The sequence below is a fragment of the Sinohyriopsis cumingii genome, unplaced genomic scaffold (assembly GCF_028554795.1).
Source record: "Sinohyriopsis cumingii isolate HCF-2022 unplaced genomic scaffold, ASM2855479v2 utg001397l, whole genome shotgun sequence".
Classification (NCBI taxonomy): Eukaryota; Metazoa; Mollusca; class Bivalvia; order Unionida; family Unionidae; genus Sinohyriopsis; species Sinohyriopsis cumingii.
The window spans coordinates 501135-517740 of record NW_028315993.1 but is presented as its reverse complement, the minus strand read 5'-3'; the positions used below and the strand labels follow the sequence as shown (position 1 = coordinate 517740).

Sequence of the window (16606 nt, the reverse complement as noted above, 5' to 3'; positions counted from 1 at the left end):
GATATGAAAAGAAGTAATCTCTTTGGAATTTATAAGCTGAGTCATAAACACAGAAATTTAATTCCACACATATAATAATAATAATAATAATAATCAAAATATTTTAGATCCTGTTAATGAGTCATAGACACAGAAATAGAATAATAATTATAATAATTATAATAATAATACAAACTTTATTTAATAATAATAATAATAATAATGAAGACTTTGTATAGCACCTAATCTTGAGAAGCTCTAAGCACTTTACAACATTAGACAACAGATGTTTAAGAGGATGAAGTGACAATATACAAACACACATGCATGCAAACAGTTCAGATGTTTAAGGGTATGAAGTGACAATATACAAACACACATGCATGCAAACAGTTCAGATGTTTAAGGGTATGAAGTGACAATATACAAACACACATGCATGCAAACAGTTCAGATATTTAAGGGCATGAAGTGACAATATTAATATACAAACACATTTATAAAAATAGTTCAGATGTTTAAAAGTTTGAAGGAAGTGTCTGTGTGTGGTTTGGATTTGTAATGTAGCTTTAATTTGTTTTCGGTCATATCACTACGATGTCTGCAGTGTGACCGTTTTTAGTGATGACTAGCACTGGGGAATCATGCTGCAGATATGTAGGATCATGTCCCACCCATTCACATTATTTCGACACCAATAGGCCAACCAGTCCTAACACTAACCTCTTAATGCTGATCGCCAAGCGAGGCAGCTGTGAGTACCATTTTTATAAATCTTGGGAATGACTTTGCTGGGGTTCGAACCCATGACCTCCCACATCTGTGGCAGATGGTCTAAACACTTAGGCTACCAGAGCAGTCAGTATGAAGTGACAGTATACAAACACATGTCCAAACAGTTCTAATATTTAAGAGTATGAATAGGTAATATACAAACCTGCATGCATACAAACAGTTCATATGTTAGTATGAAGTGACGGCACACACACACACACAGAGTTGAATTCATCCCCACATATAAATAGAGACAATTCTCACTTTCTTTACACTAAATTACAAAAGTCTTGAGATGGTTATCTTATCCAAAAACTTTATTAGCTTCCAACATTCATTAGCAATATCTGTTTCGTTTCAGATGATGAGAAATAAATATAGAAAAGGTATAATAGTAGGTTACAAGAAAGATAGCAGAACAAGTTTACTTTCTTTAGTAATTTTGAGAAATCAATGTAAAAAGGCAGAACATAGGTTACAAGATGGAAGAGGCATGTCTGCTTCATTTAGTAATATTCTTGTATGGTATAGACATAGAATAGTAGCCATCAATGAGCTTGTAAAATTTCCCCTTTAGCCAGGTGGCCTTGATACAAAGGGTCCCTAACTGGACCATGAGAGAAATGTTGCATGGAAGGAGTGCAAGACATGACAAGGAGAATATGTGCAATTGCAACTAAAGAAAGTTAACCTTTCATATGTTTTAGATTAACTGGCCAAAAGTTGTGTAATAATATGGTATTGAACCTGTATCTGTTTTGTAATGTATTGATGCTCATGTGTCCATCATTGTTTTACAGATTGAAATGGTTTCTTATACAGACTTGAAAACATATAGTGCAGGGAAATATCTATACTTGGTGATTAAGAGCAAATTAAGATTGCTGAATTCATGAGTTGGATTGTAAGATAGTAACATGAGAATTTTGGACCTTTAATGTGTCAAAGGGACGGAAAATGTATTTGGCATGGACATTATTGAAATTTATGGTCATAGTAAAACTTTGGTATTTCAAAAATGGGTTCAAATTACTCTTGACTCAGATGTGATTGTTGTTGTTGTTGTAGGGTTTTTGCCATTTTTCAGCACAGGATAGGTTATACATGGCGGCCAGTATAAATGGTGGCGGAAGAACCCGGTAAAACCCCTTAAGGAACCACCAACACAAGAAGCTACTGGCAAGGTTTCTGACATATCCACATTGGTCAATACCCATGACTAAAACCCACACAGACAGATGTGATTGAATAGTATTTTTGACAACTGTCAGTGTATACCCTAGGTGTGCCATCACCTTGGTGTCAAAACTGGGTGTCAACCCGAGTAAAAAAAAAAAAAAAAAAAAAAATTTGGTATCAAAACTGGTGAAATAAAAAAAAATATGGGATCTCTGAAGCACATATGAGGGTAGAGGGAAAACAGAGTAACTGGATTGAAATTATATATGCTTTACACCTTAAAAACAACAGATTTAAAAAAAGAACTAACCACAACTGACATCCAACTCCTGATGCGTCGAAAAATTTCTGCTGACAATTCTGATTAATATGATAAAAAAAAAATATAATTACTGACCTGGAGTTGTACACTACATTGAAGTGGTTTGTGGTGCATAAATGATGGAAAAACACTGTTAATTCTGTAAGGTTTGGAGTTAAGTAAGGTTCAAAGTTATCCTTTATGCATATGTCATTAAGTTGTTTTATGTGGGAGGGAGGATGCAGCATGCACTATGGAAACCTGTCTTAAGAGGAGATATATAATTGTCCCTCCCTCAACAATTCTTGTTAAAGTAATTGTAATGGCTAATCTGAAATATGAACAGGACAACAGTTTGATCTGAAAATGAAGGATATATTTTTTGAGCATTTGATTTGTAGTACTTAATCTAGAAGTGTTTGTTGGGTAATTGGCTTAAATTCCATCCCCAAGGTGATGAGAATGGAGCATCCCGTTAAACACACATACCCATTCAGAAGGTGTGTATGATTTGGATTTTTAACGTAGCTTTAACAGTTTTTGAGTCATATCGCTATGATGTCTGCAGTGTGGCAGTTTATAGTGATGTCTAGCACTGGGGCATCATGCCACGGACATGTAGCATGATGTCCCACCCAGTCACATTATCCTGACACCAGGCTGACCAGTCCTAACACTAACCTCTTAATGCTGAGCACCAAGCGAGGCAGCTGTTAGTACCATTTTTGTAGGTCTTTGGTATGAATTGGCCAGGGATCGAACCCATGACCTCCCGCATCCAAGGTGGATGCTCTAACCACTAGGGCACCGGAGTGGTTCATTAAAAAGGTAAATACAACTGTCCTTCTCCTGACTCAAGTTACTTTTCTTAATATTTGTTGAACTGAAGTACATGCTTTCCTGATCTATTCATTTCCAGTTTATCTCATGTTTGATTAAAAAATGTATTTGGGTAGTTTTGAGAATGTTTTGGTGTTGGGACATTAGGAAGATTAGACTGTCCCTTTCTCCTCGCATGAATTAGATTTGTTCATTTTGATTAAACTGAGTTAAAAATTTATTTCCTGATTTACTAAATTCCATTTTGTTTTTCTCATTATATCTTCCCTTCTTGTACCCATGATTTCATATATATTGTTATGTATATTTAATTTGCTTTGTTTGCTAGATTACTTTTATTAATTATATGCTATGGATAATTGTGTAAATTTGTGGGTTGACTTTGTCCAAAATTAAGTTCATCCTCTACCTGACCTGAATCATTGAATTTGGTTTTGTAAACAACATATTTATCTCATTCTAAGTCGAGAACTTTGGAAATAACCCATGAATTGCTAGGTCTACAAGTTGTTTACTACATTTTTAATTATAATTTTAGAAACAAACCTATTAATTATAACTAGGATTTTATCTTGTCAACATTTAGAACCTTCTAGAATCAACTTTTCCATTAGGTAATAGTTTTATTTAGAAAATGTTAATTGTGACCTGAGGTTAAGAAGAGGACTTGTTTTTCTAGAAATTATTTATGCATGCTTTTATTATAACATGTAGTTTAGTATCCTGCTGGTTCTTACACAGTGATCATGGGGGTTAATTTTTCAAGCCTTATAAAGTTATTTCCCCTGTCCACTATGAATCATGTAGGCCTCTTACTAATATTGCTTGAATTTTAGTGGCTGTTATTTAGCAAAGAATATTTTGTCCATGTTAGTTTAAATTTTATATTTATATTTTATGTTAAGATTCTACCTTACACTTCAGTTTCTCCAAATCATGTTTTCTGTATCTAATTGCATATATTTTCATCTTTTCTATTTCCCATATTTTAGGATCCAAAATTCTCTTTTATTAGTCTTTTAGTTTTTTTAACATCTTGAGGGATTGATTTTGCAAATTTGATGGAAGTTTTGAGGTTTATTCCAACTCATTATAATAATTAGCCATAATGAAATTATTTTGCAATTTGTGTAACACAAAGTTTATAAATATCATGTTTTCCATGTGAATACATATTTTTGAAGTTTTTGAAAGTATATTTTGAAAATTACAAATTCGTTTGTTTGTGGTTTTAACCATGTTATTCCTAATGCTTTTGTGCATTGTTTTTATGAGTTCTCGTGGGAGTCCGACACGATTCTTTATTTTCCTTTTAATAATATTTCTGTCTTAGAATGGTTTACATGTATTTGTAAACTGAGTTTCTTTATTGCTTTTACAATTTGTCATTATTTTTCCATAATTCCTAAGTTCTAAGACTTAGAGTCGCTACCACATTTAGTAATATAGATATGCTATTTCTCTGATTTTTCTGAAATTTTGGATCTCGGTCTAAATCTGTACTCTACCGACCCATTCTTTTCAAGTCCGAAATTTGGAACTTATTGACTTGACTATGCAGACATTCAATGATGTACATACAGTAAGCACGTGTACGTATTGTGGTATACAAACCATTGATTGGTGGGCATGACAGTCAATCAACCAATCCGAAACGACCATGCTGTGGGAGCGGGACCTAGGATGTTCATCACACATTGCAAACCGTGATTTAAATCACCAAAATTCTTACATTAATCGGAGATATCATCAGTAATGACAACCTTACCCGGATATTTGGATGTAACCTTTGACTGCTTGAGGAGGTAATTATATTTGACACTCTTGCATTGTTGTACAAGATATGCCAAAAGTTAACGATGATGTTGTTTTACCAGGGGCCATCTCAAAATGTTTGCGTATTACTCCAATAACAATGCGTGCTACTAAAATCAGCTGATCGGGAGAATACGCAAGGTTGAGGCATAACATTAAGAGTAAATTGGAGAACATTTATTTCAATAATTAAAATGACGACAGCCTACTATGTACGTATTATAACACGCGTTTTAAAGAGAAACATTTCCGCAAGAAAATATTTAATTTTTAAGTTTCATAAAATAATAAAAAATTTCTTTGCTGCTATGCACCACACCCCAACCCGCTTCATTAGTTTTTGAACTCATTTGTACATGGCACTACTATTTCTGTGATTTCTGAGGCAAGAAAATGATTTTGCAGTCGGCCGACCATCCTTGTTTCTCAGTGCTACCGTAACAGTTTTTCCCCATGGTAAAAAAGTACAATACCAAAAACAAAAAGAGAACGGAACAAAAAAATTAATTTAAAAAAAATAAACAGCAGCAAACTACAATCACATTTTTTAAAAATAGCTTTAAAGTTGCCTACCATGATTTCAAAACCAGTGCAAAAGGAAATGCATTTTTTTCTATGATGTACAAAGTTCTGATAAAGGGGAACCACTCTTTACGTATTGTAGCCTGAATCGTTAAAATGCATATTTCTTGATGTTTAGAATGATTAATATGATAAAAATGAAAAGCCCTTTTCCCAAAATTTAGAAGTAGTCAATAAATTGATTTGTTTGCTGAAATATCAATGATAAAATAAAGGTTTCCAAGGTTGGATGATTCTTTTTCTTTACCTTCAGTTGAGCATCAGTCTTCATGTTTGAAACGAATATATATATCATTGTTGCTCACAAGGATCATGGATGTAAAACAAGACCAAATGAAGGTTTAAAGTATGCATCTAGGAACACAATTCAAGTCCATTTTAGAGTTATGTCTCTTTAGTGTCACTAGAATGATTTGTTATATTCTGGGGCTCAATGTGGGGATAGTTGTTGGAACAAAGAGATGTTGCCAGTGCATGCGATAATTTGTATGAATTTGCATATTTGGAAACCAGTGATGCCTGAGAACAACAGCGAATTGGTTTTAAGTTGTGCGTATGAAAATACACTCAGTACAACAATTGCTAATCAGCCGTTTACCTTCAAACTGCTCGTCTCGACACAAGTCATTCATTTCATATAGATATATCGTAGCACTTACCACAACTTCTTTTTTGAAACTGTCTATTGTTGACACATCTTAGCTCCGTCCCAGCATATATAGCTGGTTAGAACTTAGAAGTGACACCCTGATTATATCTGAAAGTGTATTTATTGTGGGTTGACCCTGTCCTCCCATAAATTATCTGTGTATGTTCATTGTATAAAAACAATAATGTTGATTTTGAATTTTGCAGGGTTAATTTCTTTTGTATCATCATATTTGTAAGTTTTTTTTAAATCTCTTGAAGTCAAAATTTTATGTACTTTCCAACCCCCATAGGACTTTTTAGGGGTTCGAGTTCCATAAGTTTTGACTTCCGATTTAGGGTCGTACTATTGCCCCAGTGACATGTTAATATCGTGGGCCAATTTCCTCCCCTATGTTTTTCTTTGTATTGCTTTTTATGTAGCTGACTTTGCCAGAGTCATTTAACCCATTTTATTCGTGTATTAGTTTGCGCATACATAAATATATACACATATTTTTTTTTTTATTTTTTTTTTTAAATTTTGTTTCACGTATGTTTTTTTTGTATTGGCTTACCTATATCAAATGGTTCCAGTCTTTCTCTTAGGTAAGTAGATAAGAATAATAAAGTGTGTATATATGTTTGTATGTTTGTGTATCTTGGGGGGGGGGTTGTGTAGTATGTCTTCGCATACTTTTTTTTTTTTCATATTAGATTTTAAAAGTGTGTTTTTTTTTTTTTAAGGTTCAATTTTTTTCACTTTTTAGTGCTTATATCTTAATTCGGTGTAGTTCTCTTTTCCCCGTTTGTCAAACAGGCAGTTGAGAGCTATATTAGGTTTTAATTGATGTTCCGTAGTACTCTTATGTTTCTAATCATTTTGTATACTTTTGGGTAGTATTATATTTCCATTAGTTTCTTATTTGGTTGAGCCAAATAGTTTATTATGTAGGTCTTATGTACGTGTACTAGATCTTAATGTGTTACTTGAGAGTGTATATTATTTGTTCAAAGCTGGTTTCAGTACATTTCGCTGAAGAATTTGCCCCGGGTCAGTCTTCATGAAATGATCCGTGGGCAAATTTACCTCCTGGCGCTCCATTTCAATTTTGGTGTTGGGGCAAACATTTTCCTGCCATCAAGCAGCGGGATGCTCTGTAGTGGAAACTTCTGAGTCTGTCTGAAGGTTTCTGGTAGTCCATCAGGCTTGTTTATGTATATATAATTATTTCCTTAAGTTTTGATTAAATTTTGAATAAGATGGTTATACGACTGGGCATAGGTTCCATCATCAGAAACTTTAATAACCGTCTGAGATGGAGTCTCTGTCACATTCATCGTTCATCTATTAGTTTACTTTCCAATTTTAACGTTCAGTTAGTACTGTATCTTTTCTTTATTAACATATAATTTTTAAGTTTAATTATATTTTAATTGAATTATTTCTTCATCGTTTCTTATTTGTGTTCAATTTTACTAGATTACTTATAAAAAAGAGGTTTGCGGATGAGTCCCTTTCAGGTATCATTTTCTCAAATGAATTTTCATTCTCCACCCCGTTTTTATTTATATAGCTCTATTCATAATGGTCTAAATTGTACTAGTTCATATTTATATAAAAAGGATTATAAGGGAGGGTGAGCCGCTATGAGTCCCTTTCGGGTATTGGTTATGATTTCTCACATGGCATCCCGCCCTTATTTGTAGTTTGATTTTTGAATTTTTCTTTGAATTATCATTTGTTATGGCGGAGGGATTTCTGCAGGTCCCTTTTGGGCATCATGATTACCTGTCTAAACATCTGTTTTCTTTGTCTTGACATGACTTGTACATGCCAGCCATTATGTTTTTGGTGAAATTATCCACTTTTTTTTTACACCAAAATACATCTTACTCTTGCCTGACTATATGGATAATGCTTTTCCAGTACATTTAAAAATAAAAATAAAGCCATAACTCGTGTTTTGTAATTTTTATTATCATCTCTTTAATCACACTCATCATATTAATTTTAAAATATTATAGGATTAAATGATCATTGTTGGGTGTGATGTGGTGTGATTTTGATTTTTAACGTAGCTTTTAAAAAATGTTCAGTCATATTGCTACGATGTCTGCAATGTGGCAATTTATATTGATGTCTAGCACTGGGCCGTCATGCCGCAGACATGTAGCATGATGTCCCACCCAGTCACATTATCCTGACACCAGGTCGACCAGTCCTAACACTAACCTCTTAATGCTGAGCGCCAAGTGAGGCAGATGTTAGTACCATTTTTGTAAGTCTTTGATATGACTCGCCCGGGGATTGAACCCACGACCTCCCGCATCCGAGGCGGGCACTCTAACCACTAGGCCACCGGAGCGGTTTCATTGTTGGGTATTTATCGATGTATAAATTTGCGATAGAATACATATCCCTATCTTAGCTAGCCAAGATTCCTTGATTCTATATGCAGTGATACTGGGTAGAATGTCGTAGCGGGTCATGCCAGTGATATACTGTTTTGATCGGAAATCACAGGAGTGGGTGGGTGGGTGCTTGTTGTTATTATTATTATGGTGTAAGGCGTTGATATAGGTAAAAATTCACATCAAATGATCTGGTAAAAAGGAACCAAAAGTAGTTTGCAAAATTTATCGATGTGTGAAAAATTCCAGATCAGTATCACGTGACCATTTGCATCCAATCAAAGCGAAGAAAATTATGTCAATTCATAACAATTGGAATTACTGTTAAATGAAATATTGCTTTGTCAGAAGAATGCAGGAGTTACGTTTTTTCCATTGCAGGCCACATTAAGTCAGATGTTTTATCAATAAAATATGATGAAATATATGACAACACAAAATGACCTTGTATGTTTTTTTTAATTGATAAAACAGCAGACTCTTGTGTCTATTGTTGACAATTCTTAGCTCCGTCCCAGCATATATAGCCGGTTAGAACTTAGAAGTGACATCTTGATTATATCTAAAAGTGTATTTATTGTGGGTTGACCCTGTCCTCCATTAATACATCTGTGTATGTTCATTGTATAAAAACAATAATGTTGATTTTGAATTTTGCAGGGTTAATTTCTTTTTTTATCATCAAATTTGTAAGTTTTTTTTTAAATCCCATGAAGTCAAAATCTTATGTACTTTCCGACCCCCATAGGACTTTTTAGGGGTCCGAGTTCCATAAGTTTGGACTTCCGATTTAGGGAGGGTCGTACTGTTGCCCCAGTGACATGTTAATGTCATGGGCCAATTTCCTCCCCCTTGTTTTTTCTTTTTATTATGTTTTTTATGTAGTTGACTTTGCCAGAGTCATTTAGCCCCGTTTATTCGTGTGTGTATATATATATATATATACCTTTTTTTCCACGTATATTTTTTTGTATTGTCTTATCTATGTCAAATGGTTCCACTCTTTCTCTTAGGTAAGTATATAAGAGTAATAAGTGTGTATATATGTTTGTATGTTTGTGCATCGTGTAGGGGGGTTTGTAGTATGTCTTCGCATACTGTTTTTTATTGGGTTTTAGAAGGATGGTGGTTTTTCTTATAGTTCAATTTTTTGCACTTTTTACTGCATGTATCTTAATTCGGAGTATTTCTCTCTTCCCCGTTTGTCAAACAGGGAGTTGAGCTATATTAAGTTTTAATTGATGTACCGTAGTACTCTTACATTTCTAGTCATTATGTAAACGTTTTGGTAGTATTACATTTTCATTAGTTTCTTATTTAGTTGAGTCAGTTTGTTTATGTTGTAGGTCTTAAATACCTGTGTTCGATCTAAATATGTTAATTGAGTTTGTATATTATTTTCTCGAGGCTGGTTTTCGGTACATATCGCTGAGGAATTTGCCCCGGGTCCAACTTCATGAAATGATCCATGGAAACGTCCGAGTCTGTCTGAAGGTCTCTGGTAGTACATCAGGCTTGTTCATGTATATATAATTATTTTCGTGAGTTTTAATTTGGAAAAAGATGGTTATATGACTGTGGCACAGGTTCCATCATCAGAAACTTTAATAAACGTTTGAGATTAATTCTCTGTCACATTCATCGTTCATCTATTAACTTACTTTCCAATTTTAATGTTCAATTAGTACTGTAATATCTCTTTATTGTAATATAATTTTACAGTTAAATTGTATTATTTTAATTGAAGGAATTTTTTTTTTTTCCTTATTTTTTTCTTCTTGGTTATGTTCAATTTTTATTGAATTACTTATAAAGAAGAGGTTAACAGATAAATCCCTTTCGGGTATCATTTCTCATATGATTTTCCATCCCCCGCCTCGTCTTTATTTATATAAATATCTTCTATTCAAAATGATCTAAAATTAAATAGTTTGCATTTATGAAAAATAAATTATAAGGGATGGGGAGCCGATATGAATCCATTTCGGGTGTCATTTATGTGATTTCTCACATGGCATCCCGCCCTTATTTATAATTTGAGTTTTGAATTTAAGTTAAGATACCTAATTGTTGTTTCCATTTATTCTAGCAGAGGGATTTCTGCAGGCCCCTTTTGGGAATCATGATAATCTCCTGTTTTGTTCCCTCTATTAATTCTTCGTATAAGATGGTAACTTATAATTTTGTGCTCAATCATGTTTGTATTGCTTGAGTTAGATGTGGAGGAGCTCCGAGGGGTCTTGTTAAAAAATCAGATATGATCTGTCCCTCTTGGAGCCCCACCACAGCTTGTTTTATTGTAGTCAAATCCGCTATACATGGTTGTTTGTTTATTTTATACTGGTCAATGAAGCTACAACGGCGGACAGACTTTATCACCAGTCGTAGTATCCTTCATGTATATTAGAAGAGAAAGTCTGTGTGTTCTCATTATAGAGCGGTCACGTGGTAGCCACTTGGTTTTACAATATTAGTTCCTTGTTTGCAAGCAAACACATTCTTCCCTCTCTCCTGGTGTGTTTTCACTAGCCTATGGGCTCTCCAGGCTGGGGATTTCTTATTGTAATAGTAAAATGTTAATTAATGTTAATAAATGTTGATAAGTTTTAATAAATGTTAATGTCTGATGTTATTTAATTAGCCATTAGGCTTTTCAGACATTATTCTGCTTCAATGCTCCATATTTTACTATTTCTTTCACTGATTGCGTGGTAAATGAAATTAATAACTGTTTGGTATGTTTTTTTATCGTTAATATATGCTGTATGTAGTAGGTTTAGTGGATTAAAATTACCTAGCTTGTCAGTTATTTGGTTTATTACTTCAGTTCTCTCATTATTTAAATGTGTACATTCTAATATTATATGTTCTTTTCTATCTGTAGCAGTATTAATAGTAAACATTTTGGTATAGAGTGTATTATATTTCTTCTATATGCATGTTCTTGTGTCCACCATGCATTATGGATATAGATAAATATTACCATATTTGTTTGGTTCTTTTATTTCTCTACAGTGTTTCCACACTTTAATCCAACCTACATTAGGTACTTGAATTTCTATTTTATTAGGATCCGAATTTGTTATTTCATTTATTTGTTTCTCTATTAATGGTCTGTTGTTGAATATTTGCCACATATTAGCGTGATCTTTGAATTTCCTAATTGTCATATTGACTTTGTATATACATCTAGGTGGTGGTTTATTTAAAAAAATTATGTTTCTATATTGCTGCAACTTTATTTGTTTACCGAACCAATATATATATGTATATATATATATATAGTCCCTGCCAGTAGTATAGTGGTTGTTGGTCTAACATATTCAATCTTGAAATTATGTTGGCTTGTTGTTTGTTCGTTAGGATTGGTAGCCCTTGTTCATAACCTTTTTGTAATGTTCTTTTAGACAATTTGTGTATTCTTTTCCAAAGAAATTTTATAATTATTGACTCAGTTTTGTCTAAATATAATTTTTCTAACTCTATATTATCAAAGAGGTACCATATAGAGTTGTATAAATATGTTTTTGCTATTTGTATTTTATGCGTAAAGTTTAAGTTTCTGTCAGTCCATATATTGATGTGTTTCTCTAAAGTTTGCTTTATGTGTAAGAAATTTATCATTTTGCATTCTTTTCCATACGTTACACCAAGTACTTTTACCTGGTGTCTGATTTGTGTATTTGGAAGTCCTTGTGGATTATCCTTCCATTGACTTACTAATAGTATTTCAGTTTTATTATCATTTACTTGGGAACCAGAAGCTTCACTAAAATTTTTATATTGATTTATCAAGCATGTATAAGATGATTTTGTGGTTATTATATTATTACAGTCATCTCCATGTTGGAAAGTTTTGCATTGTTCATTCATATTTTGTATGTTAATACCATGAATATTCTGATCTTGTTTTATAGCATTATGCAATACATGTACTTCAATGCTAAGTACATAAAGTAGAATTGAAATAAGACATCCCTGTCTTACCGATCTATTAATTTTAAATGGTTTTGTTTTTGCTCCATTTGTTTGTACCTGTGAGCTGATGTTATTATATAGTATTTGGATCCAATTTATAAAATCTTCTCCAAAACCTTATTTTTTAAGTACTTGTGTTATATAATTAATTTCTATTCTATCAAAGGCCTTTTCTTGATCAATCAAGATAAGGGCTCCACCTGTATTTTTGTCTTCCATATAATCTAATATTATTTTAATTGATAATGTGTTATTTAATATCTTCCTGTTTTTTCCTCCAGGTTTGGTGGTGATGAATTATTTCTTCCATACTATCTTTGACTCTGTTGGCTAGTATTTTGCTCATAATCTTGTAGTCAGTGTTTAGTAAGGATCATCATCATCATCATCATCATCAGTCTCATGACCTAGTGTGGTCATTGAGGCACTGTGCTGCTGAACATCTGACCAGTACCCTCCACTTGTCTCGATCATGTGCCAATGCCTGTGTCTCCGCAAAACTTTTCCTGGTCCATTCTGTGATGTTGTCAGTCCACTTTTTTCTCTGTCTACCTCTCCTTCTGCCGCCCTGGATGCTGCCCTGCAGGACTGTTGTGGATAGACTGTTGGCTCCAGTGACATGGCCATACCATTTCAGCTTTCTCTTTTTGACGGTGGTGAGGAGGTCCTCATATTGGCCTACTTCGTGCCTGATGGTGTTAGGCACTTCTTCATTTGTGATGTGGTCCATGTAAGAAACGCCAAGGATGGTTCTGTAGCATCTCATTTCAAGTGACTGGATTCTTCGTTGTAATTATGCCTTCAGGGTCCATGCCTTGCATGAGTACAAAAAGACTGAGATGACTAGAGCTCGCAATAGTCTGATTTTAGTTTTCAGACAGATATTTTTGTCTCTCCAGATGGGTCTTAGCTTGACAAAGCTGCCATTGTTTGTGCTGCTCTTGACAAAATTTATGCTCTTGATCCTTCATCAGTGATTATGGAACCACAATATTTGAACTGGCTCACTGTTTCCAGTTCATGTCCTCTGACTTTAATCTTGGCTGAGATTTGTTTGCCACTATTTGTCATCAGTTTTGTCGTCTCAGCGCTTATCTCCATGTCAAATCTGGAAGATGTTTCATCCAGGTTCTTCACTAAGGTGGCTGGCTCGTCTTCACTGCCCGCTAGCCCATAGTAAGGATATTGGTCTCCAATTATAGATTTCATTTTGTTTTCCTTTATTTTTGTAAATTAACGTGATAATTCCTTCTCTCATAGTTGAAGTCATTTCCCCACTATAAAAGGAGGTATTATATACGTTTTTAAGGATTGGAGTTAAATGTAATTTGAATCGGATCCCGGCGATTTATTTATATTAAGCTGTTCAATGGCTTGTGTAATTTCTTGCTCATCAATAAGAGCATCACATATTTTTTTTGTATCTTCATTTATTTTGGTAAATTTAATTTATCTAAATATTGTTTGATTTTTCCCTCAGTTATGTTTTGGGATTCATACAGATTTTTGTAATATTCAAGGATATAGTCTAAGATAGGTATTTTATCATGGATAATTTGATTATTATGTTTTAATATGTAATATTCCGTTCAGTTGCTTTCTTACTTTCTTCCTTAGCATAGATATTTTTACCTGTTTTATATAGGCTATCATATTTGCCCGCCCTTATTTTGTAGCCTTGTGTCTTGTTGTCTATTTTTTTTTGTAATTCTTTTCTTGCAGTTTGTATTTCTATATCTAACGAGTTTATGTCTTCTATTATTTTTATACATTCATCTATTATCAATTTGTTATTTTGTTGGGTCATTTTTCCATATTTATTTGTAGTTTCAGTGATGTCTTTTTTAATTTTTTCCCATAGATAATATGAGAAATAATTATCAAATTTTAATGTTTTCAATTTCTTGTTGGTACTTTGGTAGTTCTAATATGGTGTTGTTCATTTTCCATGTACCATTTCCCCATTTATTTGGTTTTCCTACTTCAATTTTGATTTCTATTATGTTGTGATTTTATTATTTAATATTTTACTATATATCAGGTTATTAATTATATTTTTGTTAATATATGCTCTATCAATCCTAGAGCTTGAATTTGTGTTTCTAAAGTTAAACGTATATTCTCGTTTATTTGGGTATTTATATCTATATGTATCGATTAAATTATGAGTTAGGATAAAATCGTTCATGTGTTTTTGAAATCTTTTGTCATGTTGGGTTAGACCATTTGTTTTATCAATTTCATCAGTTACATTATTAAAGTCTCCTAATATTAGTGTATCTTCTATTCCTATTGGTTGGAGATATTCATTCAGATTATTATAGAATTCTCATTTTTGATGTTTTTTAGCAGGCGCATAAATATTTATATGTAGATTATTTATAGTTATATGTAATAATCTTCCTGCAAAATAATTTGGTATATCATTTTTTTTCCATTGGGATGATAACCATTTTTTATTAATTAATATTCCTACTCCTGAGTAAATTTCTTTTCTATTAATGTTTGTGATAAATAGAGTATCCATTTGGTCCTCTATATATTTGATAGTTTTATTTGATACTTGGTGTATTTCTTGCAGGCATATAAAATCATATCTTGCTGCAATTTTTATAATCTGGTTAGCTTTAGTTATGTCTAAACCGTTTGTATTAATTGAAATTATGTTAAAGACTGATTTCTTCTCCATTTTTTCCTTTCGAGTTTTTTTTTTGTATTAAAAAAAAAGAAATTACTCAGTGGATGTTTTTTGTTCCATATTATTATTCGTCTTGGGTTGTGTTGTTTGTTGTGTTTAGGTTTAGGTTTAAGGACACACGGTACTAATTATAGGGAAGAACTGTGAACCAGTCTAGAAATGGGTGAAGAAATAATAGAGTATTTACAGGTTTGGTGGTCCATAATTGGTTAATAATGAAAATTAAAATTTTAGGAAAAATATCTTTTGAGAGCTTATCCTATATGTAATGTAAAAAAAATATTGACAAATTTCTACTGATGCAATTTTAGCATTTTTACAGGCTTGACTCAGGAGTACTCAATACTGAAAGTAGCACCTGATTCATTTGGTGCAGAATCAATAACACGTGTTTCATGCACATGTATGTAAACAAATTGCCGCGGGTCATATGGTGTTCTCCACACATAAGCTTGCACCAAGGTTAGATGTGCACGAAAAATTATAGGTGTCATTATCAGCACCCATAAATTTTAAGTTATTGAATTTTGAATATGATAGTGTTTCCATATGTTTACCATTGGAGTGGAATTAGTACCGTGAGTCCTATATGCGACCTATACCATAATAGGAGTTTGTTGTTTCCATGGTTACCACGTGCATACAGGGTATCAATTTGGTGGTTTTTACATATGACAATCATAATGGAATCTTTTTATCATGGTTTGCATGTGATTTTGGAGAAAAATTCTATACAAAAGACAGATGGGGATGGTTTTATACACTGGAGAGTGGAAGCAGATAGCTCAGGCCATAGGGAAAAGAGCATAGTATGGCCTGATGGCAGAATTTCATATGATGGTACCCATAGATTGGCCTATTTGGTTAAATACCATTTAACACATGCAACAATTCCCCAAAAGGGGGTGGGGGTGGGGGAGATTTTATATGTAAGCCACTTATTTCACAATCACTTATGTATCAGTACTGATCATTTAACTTTAGAGACACACTCAGCAGATCAAAGCAGAGAACATTGTAAAAATAAGGACTGTGCACAAAACTGCACATGCTGCATTGCTTCAACCTGTAAATTGAATTATTATATGTCGAGTCACATTGAATATCAATTATACCGGTCTTATTTCTTATCCTAGAATTAAACTCCTTGACACCTATTCTATGTTCAGCATGTTTCTCATATTGGTACATTACATTTTTGGGCAAACAGTATTGGAACTTTTCTGCATTCCTTTTGTTGAGGGAGCAGGGAGGGATATTTTCACTTAAAATAATAGTTTTCAACCCTTCAGTCCCAATATAAGTCTGCAAAAGTCCTATCTGTATTGCATTCTTTACACAGGCAGTTTTTCTTCCCCAACCTCTCTTCATACAGTTGAAACATTCTTGATGTATAACTGCATGGTGAACATACTGCT

General features: G+C 33.2%; 1 protein-coding gene across 2 annotated transcripts in view; it reads left to right on the top strand.

Annotated features, from left to right (window-relative positions):
• Positions 1-16606, top strand: part of LOC149772528 (uncharacterized) — a 152226-nt gene that overhangs the window by 25092 nt on the left and 110528 nt on the right. The window contains exon 1 of one of the 2 annotated variants that reach the window (XM_089947663.1): positions 4592-4878. The exons of the other annotated variant lie outside the window; for it this stretch is intronic. The gene's annotated coding sequence lies outside the window, so the exon portion shown is untranslated. Of the gene's footprint in view, positions 1-4591; positions 4879-16606 lie in introns of those variants that run through there. 2 annotated transcript variants of the gene reach the window in all.